This window comes from Malus domestica, chromosome 01 (assembly GCF_042453785.1).
Source record: "Malus domestica chromosome 01, GDT2T_hap1".
NCBI lineage: Eukaryota > Viridiplantae > Streptophyta > Magnoliopsida > Rosales > Rosaceae > Malus > Malus domestica.
Genome location: NC_091661.1, coordinates 8667500 through 8684836, shown reverse-complemented (window position 1 = coordinate 8684836; position 17337 = coordinate 8667500). Strand labels below are relative to the sequence as shown.

The 17337-nt window shown below is 37.3% G+C and overlaps 1 pseudogene; it reads right to left on the bottom strand.

Moving 5' to 3' along the window:
* Positions 1-454: 454 nt before the first annotated feature.
* Positions 455-17337, bottom strand: part of LOC103439365 (ABC transporter F family member 5-like) — a 32803-nt pseudogene continuing 15920 nt past the window's right edge.

Below are 17337 nucleotides of genomic sequence, written 5' to 3'. Positions count from 1 at the left end.
TCACATCGATCGATATGACATTCTCATAGGTAACTCTACATATCTTTAAAAAAAATGTATGTAAGTGTAATATCGGTTTGTTAATATCTTTTTAAGCATTTCAATTAATCTAACTACAACAATTGGTCAAATTTCAAGATGTTACGGGATGCATCACTGCAGCAAAGTCTTGGAGGAAAAAAATGATTGGTAATGAGAGATTTGAACAATATTCAAACTTAACCTTCAAAATATCAGGTAAAAAAGTTAACAAAACATCTCACATTTTTAAAATATCACACCTTATCTAAGAGCCTTTTTTTTTTTTTTTTTCTTAATATATGTTCACTTAGGAAAAAAGATGTTAGCATTACGCTATGGGGTGACATTGCAAGGACTTTTGTTTTCGAAGCTTTGAAACAATTAGAACCACCAGTTTTTGGTGTTTTCACAAGCCTTAAAGTGAGACAATACAAAAGTATAAAACTTATCCGTACTATACATTGTTCTGAACCGTTTAAAAGATGATGTGTATTATACATTGTTGTTGTTCACTTAAATCCATCTCTTGGCCTTCTTTGTTCCTTTTGATTTGGCCTTTGCTTGCTGAAACGCCTGCATCTTTTGCTTCTTCCGAGCTTCCTTTTCAGCCTACAGAGGAGCCCAGATCCGGCTCAGATTGCTGCTCTAAAACATATCACCCGCTTCAGGTTTCATTATGGAATGGAAGAATGCTTACCTTAGACATCTTTGATTTGGCTTTCACTTTAGGAGCCTTTTCTTCAATCTCTGCCTCGCGCTTGAGCTCTCTTTCCCTAGCATCAAGATTCTTCTCTAGATAATACTGAACGTCGTAAAATTTCATGGTCAGAATCACTGATTACATAACCAACTGGATAATCGATTTACTTTTTGGATGAACCCTAGACTCTCTAAATGTGATCACAACTGCTGATGCTACACGCATTAACTTTTCCGTCTTCTGAGATTGCAAATGAATGATGGGATCATTAAGTAAAAGGATCCCTTGTTGCCACATGATAACAAAGGGTATCTGTTTTCGTTCTATAATCATCCTATGACGATAACAAAGGGTATCTACAACCCAGGTGTCATCAATTTGATGGTTCTACAAACTTAAATATTTCCTCAATCATCATTTGGTTGAGGCTCATCTGCAAGATACTGAAATAATTTAAAGTTGAGCTCATTTTCTTTTTTGAGTCAATTAAACGAAAAAAGATAAATCCAAACACTACACACTTTTAAGCCAACATACGGAGGGTAAAAACAATGCTTACATTGTAATCTCCTGCATAATTTTGCAACTTGCAACCTTTAACTTCCACTACTCTATTAACTATTTGCTTTATGAAGTATCGGTCGTGAGAAACTGTAATGACAGTGCCCTTGTACTCCGTTATTGCCTCCTGAAAGAAACAATTATGGGTAATATTGCAGGTAAGTGATGCTGAAGTAATACAAATAACTTATTCCATAGAATGAAAAGAAAGATGTGAGACATACCTCAAGCATCTCTTTTGAAGGAATATCCAAGTGATTTGTTGGTTCGTCTAGAACTAACAGAGTTGACGGCTTTACCATGAACTTGCAAAAGGCAAGGCGTGCCTAACAAAAGTGAAAACAACAACAACAACAATAAAGCCTTTTCCCACTAAGTGGGGTCGGCTATATGAATCCTAGAACGCCATTGCGCTCGGTTCTGTGTCATGTCCTCCGTTAAATCCAAGTACTAAGTCTTTTCTTAGAGTCTCTTCCAAAGTTTTCCTAGGTATTCCTCTATCCCTTCGAACCTGGACCTCTATCTTGTAGTCGCATCTTTTAACCAGAGCGTCAGTAGACCTTCTTTGCACATGTCCAAACCACCGTAACCGATTTTCTCTCATCTTTCCTTCAATTTCAGCTACTCCTACTTTACCTCGGATATCCTCATTCCTAATCTTATCGTTTCTCGTGTGACCACACATCCAACAAAGCATCCTCATCTCCGCTACACCCATTTTATGTACGTGTTGATACTTCACCGCCCAACATTTCGTGCCATACAGCATCGTCGGCCTTATTGTCGTCCTATAAAATTTTCCCTTGAGCTTTAATGGCATACGACGGTCACACAACACGCCGAATGCACTCTTCCACTTCATCCATCCAACTTGTATTCTATGGTTGAGGTCTCCATCTAATTCTCTGTTCTTTTGCAAGATAGATCCTAAGTAGCGAAAGCAGTCGGTCTTTTGTACTTCTTGATCTCCGATCCTCACCCCTAATTCATTTGGGCCTCCATTTGCACTGAACTTGCACTCCATATATTTTGTCTTTGATCGGCTTAGGCGAAGACCTTTAGATTCCAACACTTCTCTCCAAATGTTAAGCTTCGCATTTACCCCTTCCTGAGCTTCATCTATCAACACCATATTGTCTGCAAAAGCATACACCAAGGAATATCATCTTGAATATGTCCCGTTAACTTATCCATTACCAATGCAAAAAGGTAAGGACTTAAGGATGTGCCTTGATGTAACCCTACAGTTATGGGGAAGCTTTTGGTTTGTCCTTCATGAGTTCTTACGGTAGTCTTTGCTCCATCATACATATCCTTAATAGCTTGTATATATGCTACTCGTACTCATTTCTTCTCTAAAATCCTCCAAATAATGTCTCTTGGGACCCTATCATACACTTTTTCCAAATCTATAAAGACCATGTGTAAATCCTTTTTTCTATCTCTATATCTTTCCATCAATCTTCATAAGAGATAGATTGCCTTCATGGTTGAGTGCCCTGGCATGAACCCGAATTGGTTGTCCGAAACCCGTGTCTCTTGCCTCAATCTATGCTCAATGACTCTCTCCCAGAGCTTCATTGTATGACTCATTAGCTTAATACCCCTATAGTTCATGCAATTTTGTACGTCGCCCTTATTCTTGTAGATAGGCACCAAATGCTCTTTCGCCACTCATTTGGCATCTTCTTCGTTTTCAAAATCCTATTGAAAAGGTCTGTGAGCGATGCTATACCCGTCTCTCCCAAGACTTTCCACACTTCGATCGGTATATCATCTGAGCCCATTGCTTTTCTATACTTCATCTTTTGCAAAGCTACAACCACTTCTTCCTTCTTGATTCAGCGGTAAAATGAGTAGTTTGTACACTCTTCTGAGTTACTCAACTCCCCCAAAGAAGTACTCCTTTCATGCCCTTCATTGAAAAGATTATGAAAATAACATCTCCATCTGTCTTTTTGACTGCGTTCTCTATAGCAAGAACCTTTCCATCCTCATCCTTGATGCACCTCACTTGGTTTAGGTCCCTTGTCTTCTTCTCCCTTGCTCTAGCTAGTTTATAGATATCCAACTCTCTTTCTTTGGTATCTAATTGCTTATACATATCGTCATAAGCCGCTAGCTTAGCTTCTCTCACAGCTTTCTTCGCCTCCTGCTTCGCTATTCAATACCTTTCACCATTTTCATCGGTCCTATCCTTGTATAAGGCTTTACAACATTCCTTCTTAGCCTTCACCTTTGTTTGTACCTCCTCATTCCACCACCAAGATTCCTTTTGGTGTGGAGCAAAGCCCTTAGACTCTCCTAATACCTCTTTTGCTACTTTTCGGATACAATTAGCCATGGAATCCCACCTCTAGCTAGCTTCCCCTTCTTTATCCCACACGCATTGGGTAATTACTTTCTCTTTGAAAATGGCTTGTTTTTCTCTTTTTAGATTCCACCATCTAGTCCTTGGGCACTTCCAGGTCTTGTTCTTTTTTCTCTTTCATTTGATATGTACATCCATCACTAACAAGCGATGTTGATTAGCCAAGCTCTCTCCCGGTATAACTTTGCAATCCTTACAAGTTATACGATCCCTTTTCCTCATTAGAAGAAAATCTATTTGTGTTTTTGACGATCCACTCTTGTAGGTAATCACATGTTCTTCTCTCTTCTTAAAGAAGGTGTTGACTAAGAAGAGATCATATGCCATTACAAAATCCAAGATGGCTTTCCCATCCTCATTTCTCTCCCCAAAACCATGGCCACCATGAAAACCTCTATAGTTGCCTGTCTCCTTGCCCACGTGTCTATTTAAATCTCCACCTATAAATACCTTCTCCGTCTGAGCAATTTCCTTGCACCAAGTCTCCAAGATCTTCCCAAAATTTCTCCTTCAAACTCGTATCCAACCCTACTTGAGGTGCGTACGCACTAATCACATTGATGAGTTCTTGTCCTATTACAATCCTGATTGCCATAATTCTATCTCCTACCCTCTTGACATCTACAACATCTTGTGTCAAGGTCTTGTCCACGATGATGCCAACACTGTTTCTCATTCTAATTGTGCCCGAATACCAAAGTTTAAAACCTGAGTTTTCTAGATCCTTTGCCTTAAGACCAACCCACTTAGTTTCTTGTAGGCACATAATACTTATCCTTCTCCTCACCAAAACAAACTGTTAAAAATCCTCACCTCACCTTGTTCAAAACTCAATCGATTTTTTCATGCCCTTCATTTGTTTTGGATATTGACATGTGTCCTTCCATGTAAAGTGCAGGCTTCTCGTACAAGTATTTAAATGCAAAATGGAATAAACGAAAAACACAAACTAATTCAAACCTATAGAAACATTAAAGTCAATGCCTCACTGGAAAAAAAAGATACAAGGAACGCAATTGCTTAAGAAAATACTTGTGTACAAAGAGCCGACAAATATCATTTGCAAGCCTGTTAAATTTTACCTTCTCGCCACCACTCAACAGGGAAACCTTTCTATCAAGCATATCAGATTGAAATTACAACGCCCAAGGAGACCCTTTATATCATCAAGTCTCCAGTCCTCTGCAGCTTCTTCTACTGTCTCAAGCACTGTTTTATTTAAATCAAGTGCCTCGGCCTAAAAAGACATGAATATACGTCAAACACAGAATATTGTCTGGCAAAGTAATTAAAACAGAAAGAAGAAGACAGAAAAAAGAAGACAAAATACTTCTGAGAAAGATGAATAAAAATTATGTGATGAAACCTAGAAAAGCCGTGATATTCATTAAATCAATGTAAACAGAAACACACCTGATTTTGCTCAAAGTAGTTCGGTAGGACATTATTCTCCCCAATCTCAACTTCACCTGCCATTGGCTGTTGTAAACCCATTATTAGTTTCAGCAAAGTACTCTTTCCACAACCATTTGGGCCAATAATCGCAATTTTCTCTCCCCTTTCAATTGTAAGATTTGCCCTGTTAAGTAGGGCCTGGTACACAACACAGATTGATGTAATATATACAATTTGTCTCATTTCTCTTCAGCGAAATATCAAATTTGCAGATGACAAGTTTAAAGAAAAAAAAAATTTAGTACTTATTATTAGCAACGTATGTCAACTCACCTTATCCCCAAAGCCAAATTCCAGATTCTTAATCATTGCAACAAATCTTCCGCTTTGTCCCCACTCAGGAAACCTGATCTTCATTTGTTTCCTCTGGAACGGCCTTTCCACTAGATCATCTTCCTGAAGTTTCTCCAGCTTCTGTTTTTGACAACAAAAAGAATGTTAGATAAAGAATCGAAGTGGGAAGTGAAGTGATTAAAAACCACGCCATAGAGAGCATATACATAAAATACAATTAAAAAAAATTAGGATCACAACCCACAATCATATTTGTTTTACATTTCTATTGAATATCGTAAACAAGAAACTTAATAGGTATAGAAAATTAAATTAACAGAATTTATGCAACATCTAGTTTGTTTGGCTCAAAAACATTAAAGTGCAGTTTGGTAAGAACCTTTGGACGAGACAGACTACAAGCCTACAGAAAGAACAGTCAGTGAAACGGTTTGTTTTGGAAAGACTTTCGCACCACTCAAGCATGACTGAAAATAGAAATTTAAAGCAGCTAAGTTCCATTTCGTTAAATTGAGAAATCGAAGTAACAAAATCCAACTGACTGTTCAGGTCTGACTGGTGTATTTAGTGCCTTTTATAATGGCACAGCACAATTGTCTAGTCCAGTAAATCTCAGTTTACCTTTTCAGCAGAAGAAGCACGACCAGAATTAGCTCCAGCACCCAACCTGTGTATCAAGTCTTTTGTCTGCTCGATTTCCCTCTGTTGCTTCTCCCAAGCAGCATTTTGAGTTTCAATCCATGCTGCCTTTGCCAGAATATACTGGGAGTAATTTCCCTCGTATGTCCTGGAGACACCCATATCCGTTTCCACTATTTTTGTACATAACTGATCCAGAAACGCTCTGTCATGAGATATGATAGCCATCGGCACATCTTGCTGATTGAGATAATCCTCGAGCCACTAAATTGTGTCAAGGTCAAGGTGATTTGTAGGCTCATCCAAGAGTAGTAAATCTGGATCCTGAAGATAAAAAATGGTGTGCCATCAACTACATCAATTTACATTGTAAGATACATTAAACATGCTATGCCTATTGACACGAAACAAATGCTACATGTATGAGACCAATTCAAGTTCGCAATTTTCCTTGTTAACAATTTTTCCTCACACCATTTGCGGTAATACCACATTGTTGCATACGTCAAGCAATAATCAATGTTATGGTTGAGTTTTCTACACCGCCAACAGAGATAACCCTAAACAAAATGTACCATGTACTAAGGATATATGTTCATATACCTGAAGTAAAACCTTCCCAAGCGACATCCTCATCTGCCAACCACTGCTAAAGGAGGCTACCAATCTATCTGTATCCTCTAGAGCTGTTTGGATCAAAACTTGAACTTTGGGCTCAAGAAAGGAGTTGGCCCAAAAGGAGGCCCAAAGGGAAGATAGCCGAAGCCCAGAAGGCAGAAAGGGTCTTTTCTGACTTGGTGCAGCTCATGAAGACCACTTGCTTACCTACCCAAAGGCCAAGTGGTATAGACTGATCAGCTACACAGCTCATAAAGTACTTTATGATGGCAGTCCATGTAAAATAGATGATGAGTCATCACCCTCAAACCGCATTCGGGCAAAGCTGCTACTACCAAAGGCCAAGCCGAGTTGTCTATATAAGAAGAAAGAAAATCCAGGATTAAGGACACTCAAACAAACAAACAAATGCAAGCACAAACTCTGCTCAAAGCCAGATTTGCCTTCAAAACAAAGTTGTAGTCAGCCTTTATCCCTTTCGGGACAAACCTTCATCCCTCTCGGGATAACCCTCTCTTCAACCCTTTGTAATAGCTCTGCTACCTTGTTCAACCTTGCTGTAGTATCGATTCATCTTTTGTAATCTCTCTCTTTCTACCCCTCCAAGCTTTCAGACCTTTGACAAAACTACAAAGATAGGAACCTGCAAGACGAGCAACCTTACCCGATAAGGTTTAACCTTGCCCGACCTTCTTTGCTTTGGTTTTGTCTTTTCAATATGTTGTATACTTCCAGTTATATGCAAGTTATTTCTAGCAACATGACTATTAAAGGGTTTTCTCAGTACTTGAATCCGATTTGAATATATCGTCAGTGTTCAAACCAGATCCAAGTTCTAAGCCCTCGGGCATGTAAATCTGATCAATTAAAAGTCCTTGGCCTCAAGGCATAAAAAAGAACCTTATGTGGACTTAACCCATCCACGACAGTCCTTGATAAACGAGAAGTCCGAAGTTACTTGGGGCGCAAGTAATCAACCTACCCTCTAGTTTTCCTTCTATTATATCATGATTACCATAGAAAGCTTGAGCATGGAATGGATTCTAATGGAAAGCCTCAAGGCCTACACCTAAGGCCCCACAAAGGCATCCATTTGGATTCATTTCGTTCAGCGATCTAAAGAGTCTGAGTATAGGAATGAACTCTGATAGGAAGCCTCAAGGCCTACATCTAAGGCCCCACAAAGGCACCTATTTGGGTTCATTCTACTTCTTGGACTTGGGTAATCAGAAGTATAATAGTTAGAAAACTCCGGCAATCACGAGAACAAATATGATGTGTTCAAGCATCGGTTTAGTTATTTATGGGAAGCCTCAAGGCCTACACCTAAGGCCCCACAAAGGCACCTGTTATAACTAACACGGTTTCTTGGATACATACATACATGCAACTAAAGCAATATCCATTTTACATCTGCCATGCTAAAGATGGCAGTGGTACGCCTGAGCACCTAAATGTTAACCTTGATAGGAAGCCTCAAGGCCTATATCTAAGGCCCCACAAAGGCACCTCTCAAAGTTAACGATGTCCTTCTCTTTCAGCCTTGCCCGACGACTCTTGCCCGACGAGACTTGCCCGACAACGCCCGACAGCGAAGCAGAAGCCCGACAGCAGCCCTCAACCGGCGCCAACCTCCAGGGGAGCTGTGTGCTCGTCGGCCAGGAGACATCCCCGACGGAAATTCCTGACGCGAACAAGAGCAAACCCGAGTTCCGACATCAGCTTATTTATCTTTGAATCCACCATATCCAAGTCAGCCACCTGCGCCCTATTCTGAAGCTTATCAAACTCATCCAAAAGCCTTCCCATCAACTCCAAATCATTTACGGAACTCTCCAACCCTTTTTGCACCTTCTCCAACTTCCCAGCCACCTCCATCTCCTCCTTAAACGCACTCATAAACTCCTCATCGACCGTCCTACTCATCGAAACCTCAAATTCTTGGCTCAAAAACGCGATCTTCATGTTGGGTTTGGCCTTGATGACATTGCCGGAATCGGGTTCTTCTAAACCGGCAATAATTCTCATCTGGGTGGTTTTGCCTGCTCCATTTACACCAACCAATCCAACCTTATCTCCCTTTTTTACTTCCCAAGTGACATCTTTCAACACAGTGACGCCCTTGTAGCTCTTTCGGACATTCTCGAGCTTCACACAGGAAGAAATACTGGAAGCCTCGGAATCATTCGAATTCTTCTTACCACGTCTGTTCTGAAATTCGTTGTTAGAATTGTTGGAAATGTGCCCTAAAGCCAATCATATGATGATACTTTACGGACATTTCACATGTTAAACTAATCTAGTTTTACATATAAAGGGCAAAGATTATTGTTTGAGCCGTCTCATATAAATGTTATATGCTTAAACGATAAAGTCCAAGGAATATGTGATTGGGAGAATGTAATCTAATGAAGTTAGATTCATGAGACCATTCTTTCGTAGACACATCCTAAATGTTCCTGATCATAGGATTGTCAATTGGGCATTGACAGTCCGTAAAGATCGGTACGTACTATGTCTTCTCTCAGGGAAAGTGATTAGTCTCGAGTCATTGGTGTGTGTGACATCAAGACAAGTACGTAGGTGCTCAATAGAGAATGAGTACACTGAACGTGATCAACGAAGAGTTCTCATATTCCATGTCACATAAGAACTCATGGTTGGGATAATGCAAAGTAGTCCTTTGACCTGAGGCATCACAGTTGTCTTGTGGTTAAGTCCTTGATCTTTGATTATGTCAAAGTCACCCCCTCGGGGTGTCCACGGCATCGTTGGGGTTAAGCCACTTAGCTATGGAGACAAGTGAATGCGCAACAAGGGATCTCTAACCTTCAAACAGTTGAGGGAGAATACTCTATGATATGATTTGGAATCTCTGGCCAGAGTATGAATGAGATTAGGGAATGCGTTCTAAATCACATTCAAGGAAATCATATAAGCAAACGATTTACATTGGATAGTAGACATGAGTAAATAAACTATCATACCAAACAATGTGGTCAAGAGTATTAGATTAGAGAAGGACCGTATTGCATTTGTAATCCCGAACTGAATAGGTTCTCCACCTCTTCTGATTAGCTTGGGTAACCATGATATGCTGCTAGGTGTCACTCATGGTTTGTGGAAGCCCTAAACGTGTGTAATCACTAAAGGGAGAATTGAAAATAGTTTCAATTCACAATCGATGTAAAATGGTTTTAATCGCCCACTACCTCGCTAAAAGGAACCTAATGGATCGCACACCGTAAAAGGTAGAGATTGGAGATTAAACGGAAATGAGTAAGAATGATTAAATGGTTTAATCATTTATTTATGGCAAGGATTAATTAATATGTTAATTAATCAAACGAATAAGTTCGTTAAAGACTTCGGGATAGTTTTGGACCTTAAGGCCCAATGGGCTTCGAACGTCAAGCCCATTAACTTAAGTTGTATGACAATTTAATGAATGAAGATTCATTAAAGCCCAAAAGCCCAAAATCCCCTAAATGGCCGGCCATGATGAAATGAATTAGGGTTTTGGTTGTTTAGGTCACTTAAAGAAGTGACTATATAAATGATTTTATAGCCAAATATTCATTAAGTGATTAAGGGTTTATTTTGGGGGAAAATTGGTGAGAATTGTCTCTCCATTTTCTCTCTAAAGAGGCCAACACCTTGGAGGGTACATCTAGCAATCCTACTACTCCAAGGTCACTCATTTCTTCTACAATCAAACCTTGGTGAAGAGACTTAGAGGTTCCCTATTTTGGGAACTTGGAGAAACCTAATTTTCCATCCAAATCCATGGATCTAAGAAGCAAGGAATGAAGGCCCTATCTCTTTGGGTGATTAGCCTTTGCTTATGCAAAGAGGAATCTACAAAGGTAATAATTTCAACTCACTTTGTTTTGAGTTGATTAATGGTTCACCAATCTACTAGGCTTTGAATTTCATGGTCATGTTTTGTTTTTGAGTGCATACAAGCATGATTCCGCCTTTAATTGTTAATTGCATGCTATATGATGTTGCTCAAATGAACATGTTTTCACAAAATAATTCCTTCAAGTGGTATCAGAGCCTAGGTCTAGTAGTTGGTGAATCCTTTTGGGTTTTGTAGTTCATAAGTTTGTGATTTAAAAGTTGTAATTGTTACAAGCTTTATTCTTGCTTCTTTGAATGTAAATTTTGTTGGAAAATTTGCCATCTCAAATGTTGTAGATGTTGTTCATATGAGCATGAATATTGGAGCTAAAATTTGGTGCCATGCTTTTGGGAAAATTCGGCCAAAACCAAATGGTGGATTTTTGGGTTCTTGTTTGACTTGTTAAAAGTGTTTTAATGTGTTCTTTGGAACCCCTAAGTACCCTAGTTTGGTTAGATGTTATTTCCCTTAAGTAAGAATGGTTTTGGAATGTTTTTGGGTGAAAAAGGTTCATGGAAAAATTTAGGTTTTTCATGAATGTTCTTCATTGTTCTTGACATTTTTGCCAAGAACACAAAAGTTTGGTGTTTTGATTCAAAGTTTTGATTTATTTCATAAAGTTTATGTGATATGTTTTTCAAATGATTTATCATGTATTTAAAGTGTTAAATATTTGATTAAATGGCAATAGAAAAATCTATCATCAAAACTTATATTATTTTTATGAAAGGTGATAGAAATAATGGTGATAAGAAGTTCTTATCTTACACCACTTGATTGTTTTTGACAAAACTCACAAATCAACACACACACCAATCTTATCCCTCCCCAAAACCAGCCACTCCCTCAAAGGGAGTACTTTTGGGGCTTTTATGCAATTACATAAAGTTTTGATACTTTTATGTATTTGCACTTTGGCCCAAAAGTTTACGTTTTTACGTTTAGGTCTAAAAACGCTAAAGGACAAATTGTTTTGTTCCTTTAATGAAGTTTTTGCATTATTAAAAGTTTGGGTTCTAGTTGTATTTACATGAAGTAGTGACTTTTGTGTATTGTACAAAGTGACCCCAAAAGTTTTTGTTATTGCAATATGGCCCAAAAGTTGAGGTTAATTGCATGATGGCCCAAATAGGATGAGAACAAAATTGTTTTGTCTCTTTAAATGAGAATTGGATTTTCATTTTGTTTAGCTCCATTTAAATCAATTTTATGGATACAAAAACCAAATGAAAATGTTGCATTCAATTTAATTAGTTAAAGTGTTAATTAATTAAAGGGTGATTATGAACCTAAGCCTAATATAATTGAGCTATGTGAAAGGCGTTTCAAATTTGTTTGAACCATGGGAATGTGTAGATTAGATTTTGGTTGTAATTTGATTTGATCAAATGTTGTAAAAGGGCTTAAGCTCTTCTTTACTTTAAAGTAATTTGTTATATGCAAATGTTGTAATGAGCATAAGCTCACCTTTACTTTGAAGTACTTCTTTCTTGCTTTATATGATATGCATGAAAATGAAGTAGTTGGGTCCAACGCCCCTAAGACAACACGCCTTAATGTGATTAAACGCGTAACTAAAATCAATCTTCATTCCTAGACCGAGATTCAACACAAGGCTCGTGTTGAATCTAAACAAAGGTTCATAATCATCCTAAGGCCCTAAGGCAACTATAAAGTCCATCAAATGAATGCAAAGTTTATGTTAGTAGTATCATATACTCTTGCTTTAAAAATCGTTTTAAAAGCATAGTGGGAGTATTATGTACAACTAAAACAATGAAATGGACCAATAGTTGTAAGAGGACCAAAATTGTTTTAATAGAGATTAAAATGAATGTTTATATGTGATGAGACCTAAAACCCTCAACCAAACCATTATTAAGTTGATAAGCGTGAGAGTGCTTAGAACACTCTTTCGTGGCCTTCCACCGTGGTGGGCTTCAATCGTTTGTGACTCGTACAATGTATTCGTCCAGTTCTGGGGTTGCAAAGTATGTGCTTACATTCAAGAGAAGCCTATAAACATATGATGAAGTGAAAGGTAGGCAATGAGTGTGGCCAATATGGAGTTCTTCTGAGGCCATTCTTGAACCCCTACTTGAACTAGCATGGTGGGAATGACTTAACTAAGTGCAATGGTGCCAATATGGAGTTCTTCTGAGGCATCATTCTCTAGAGGCCAAACGAGATGGGTACTTGCATTAGTTGCAAATGAGTAAGCGTACTCTCTCATTATTATTGTTGCTAGCCAATATGGAGTTCTTCTGAGGTGGGCTTGGTAGTAGTGAGCCTCCCATAACCTACTAGGAGTTTCATCCAAAACTCTCGAATTCCAATGAGGGATATGGAATTTGCCAAAAATAGTGGGTGGTGCTATTTTGATTTAAAGACCCGAATCAAATGGCTTAAAATCAATCAATTTATATTCGTTATGTATTTGTTTACCAATATATTTGCATACGCTATCCAACACTTGACAAATAGAACCGAATGTTTTAGTTTCCGGACTTGGTACCACAATCCCAAAGAATGTCTTAAAAGGATTGTATATGTATCTAAGTAGTCTCTTCCTCACAATCTTACTATTGATAATGTATCATTAGAAGAATATGTTAGAAAAGGTCTATCATAAATAGGACAACACTTTTAAATGTCATAATTCTTCAATTACAATTTGTTGTATGAAGAAATAGGAGTTGCTTTGAACAACTCTTAGTCAATGCAAACACTTAGTGCTTGTTTCTTTGTTAAATGAACAAAGAACTTGAGAAGAAAGCACAAAGGCATGAATACATTATGTGCCATGATTCTTCACTTACAAATTGTTGTATGAAGAAATGAGAGTTGCCTTGTACAACTCTTGAAGGTTTGTAATTATGTTTAGAACATAATGGTTGGTTGACAAAAATAGTCCATTAACATGGACTTATGATGATTTTGAATCATTGAATGTTGAAGTGATAAACCACTTAACGAGACGGAAACTAGGCAAGGACTTCACCTTTGTTTCCCTATACTAATCGTTCACTAAGTTTATTGTAAACTGTGTAGTGAACAATAACCGCACTCTCTCCAAAATGTTTGATGTGTATAACACAATTGAAAAAGGTTTCAAGAGAGATAGTGGGAGTTTAGGGACCATGACTATCGTAGTCAAAAGGAGAAGTCAAATAAAGAAGATAAATAACTCCAAGGGAACAAACTTTCTTTATGAAAGGATGGACATTGGAAGGGGTATTTGCAAGAAATGTCTTGCAAGTGTCAAGAACACACCTTTCGAAGGTGTTGTAAATTGTTCTTGAATAGTTCAAAACAGTTGGTTCTTCTACTTGAATGCATGATTCCGTATTAGTGACTATGTTTTACAATCGTTGTAAAAGTGTGACTAATAAGAAGTAGAAGATTAATGAGAGAAGAGAAAGTACTTCACATTCGGAACGTGAATCAAATGTAGATCTCTGCGAAAGCAGATGGTACTTACTTCCTCATATGAACTATCAAAGAAATTGGAAAAACATAGATTGTCTTTATATTCCAATTTTAAGGAACTAAATTCCGTCACTATGTGAAATGGATAAATGTTTTGTTTGACAAAACAATGTTCTTTATTAATCAATGATTGGATTATGGTAATCTAATTAATTGTCTCTATAGTAGAGATAATATGGTAGTGTTAACTGTCTAGAAAATAATGATGCTTAAAACCCAAAAGGTTGCAAGGAAGTGACTAATCCCAACTAAGTTGTGATTCCTCTAAAAACATAAATTACAAGTTGGTGAAAGATGGATGCTTTGGATCGTTAGATCCGGATCCAATACCTTCTTGTTAAAATTGTATGGAGGCAAAATGTTCGAATCTTTATTCTTTTGGAAAGAAGAAAGAATCACAAAGTTGTTGAGGTTAATTCACTTAGATGTTAGTGGCACTTGTCCACAAACATAATACTACTCATGTTGAATAACATTCACCAAAGATCACTCTCGGTTGGACTATAGTTTATTTTGAATAAACACAAGTCCGAATACTTTGCAAAATGTTTCAAAGAATTCAAGTAATGTAAGTTGATGAGTAAGACATCTAAAGTATTTACCTCCTTAGATTTGATCCAAGGAAAGGTAACACTTTAGATAAGTTTCCTTGAAAGATATCAAGGAAAATAGCATCATAAGATAATATATTTCTCCATTAGGAGAAGAACGAACTTGAATAAGATTTAGTTCGTTAGATGTTATCTATTACCCATATATAGGATATATACTTCTAAAAACAATATGATTGTCAATGAGAAGATCTTCCAATATTTTCATGACTCCATAAGATGTAGTTGGAAAGAAAGACAAATCTTAAGCATGTTAAAGATTTGGGGTTGTGTGCTAACAAGCAATATTTGTTTGATAACAATCTTGTAGGATATCCTTAAAATAACTTTTGGATATCGCTTCTATAAACCAACTAACAAATGTTGTTTTGTTGGGTAGTTCATTGTAATTATACAATGTGATTTGCCTAAAAGCAAATGAACAAGAGATAGAACTCAAAGAATGGGTTCTTTGAGAGACAAGAAAGTAATCAACAAATATAACAATCTAGTTCCTATACCTCAAGCTCCAAGGTAGTCGATAAGGATTTATAAACCGTCTCAGTTGAATGGTTTTGAACTTTATGACTATGTCATAGAGTTGCACCTCTTAATTCGAAAGAAATAAGAATGAAAATCCTTATGACTACATTGAGTGCATATACGATATATACTCAAGAAAATGGTAAAGTACCATTTGACTCGAAATAATGAAACCTTCATAGCTAATTGGTAGCTTAAGGTGACTACAATCAAAGAGAATGGTTGACTTTGAAGAAACCATCTTTGAGATAGTCTTGGTTTCAATTAATTCGAAGATTGCTAGCTACAACTAAATGGTGATTCAATGTTTGGACATTATTAAGATAGTCTTGATAATATATGTCTAAAACTATGAATCACAAGACATGTAAGTTGTAGAGATCCATCCATCATGGATCTTAGCAAGTTAGTGGGAGCTATTTGCATTTTATGAGAAAAGGATCAAATCGTTTGATTTCTCATAAAGATGTAAATGAATCTTTTGTTTACTAGTTTTACAAAAGATTAGTGGGAGTTAATCATGTTCCTAAAAATTTAAATATATATGATATATTAATTTTGGAAATGAAAAGAATACTTCTTTGTTAAAGTTATGACTTTAATACATTATATGAAGATAGAATGTATATGGGAGATATAGTCTATGAACATGGGATGGAAATCTATAATGATATATTTCATGATATAATTGGATTATATCAATCCCTAATAATAGACAATGGATGCTAGGAAGTTTCTCATATGATGATAAACTTCAATTAGAAGGATGACTCTAGTAAGACTAGCAAGTTGCCCTTCTCAAAGGGAACGTACCCTTTGACTCCCAAAGAAATAATGCGTAAATTGAATCCTTTATGCATACGCAGAAAGGTGATTTATGTATTTCATGAAAAACATTGATGAGTTGTACCTAGAACGGTACAAGACGATATCAGTGCAAGCCCAGGATCAGAACCATGGCAACTGTCAAGTGAGTCCTTAAGTATTTGAGAAATACTAAAGGATAAATTCCTCAAAGATCAAGGAAGAATCAAAGTGACGTAATGGAAGCGTAAATGTATTAGATTATGAATCTAATCCATCATTGGATGTTTCTTCATTATGAATGAAGAGATAAACGAATATCTCTTTATTATGACTAAAGAGATATTTGGATGGAAACATTAAAGTAATGACTTTAGTGTGTTCCATTATGAATGCAAGATATATTGCCATATAGAAGTTTACAACAATGTTGTTTGGATGGGAAAGTTCATTTATGAACTCTCTATTCGGTTCCAACCAGAAAGTGTTTGACACTAATGGGGCGATAGCTCAAGCCTGGGAATCAAGGTCTCATCAAGATCCGAACACAAATGAGAGACTGAACCATATGATTGAGAATCATGTATAATGGTGACGTCGTTATTCTCAAGGTTGCTTCTGTGGATAATAACATATAGATATCCATTGTCTAGGCCTACTACTCAGCCATTTATGAAATGACTACAGAAGAGGTATCATCACTGATGATCAAGCTGATTGGCTCTAGTGCAAGTGGGAGATTGTTGGAAATGTGCCCTAAAGCCAATCATATGATGATACTTTACGGACATTTCACATGTTAAACTAATCTAGTTTTACATATAAAGGGCAAAGATTATTGTTTGAGCCGTCTCATATAAATGTTATATGCTTAAACGATAAAGTCCAAGGAATATGTGATTGGGAGAATGTAATCTAATGAAGTTAGATTCATGAGACCATTCTTTCGTAGACACATCCTAAATGTTCCTGATCATAGGATTGTCAATTGGGCATTGACAGTCCGTAAAGATCGGTACGTACTATGTCTTCTCTCAGGGAGAGTGATTAGTCTCGAGTCATTGGTGTGTGTGACATCAAGACAAGTACGTAGGTGCTCAATAGAGAATGAGTACACTGAACGTGATCAACGAAGAGTTCTCATATTCCATGTCACATAAGAACTCATGGTTGGGATAATGCAAAGTAGTCCTTTGACCTGAGGCATCACAGTTGTCTTGTGGTTAAGTCCTTGATCTTTGATTATGTCAAAGTCACCCCCTCGGGGTGTCCACGGCATCATTGGGGTTAAGCCACTTAGCTATGGAGACAAGTGAATGCGCAACAAGGGATCTCTAACCTTCAAACA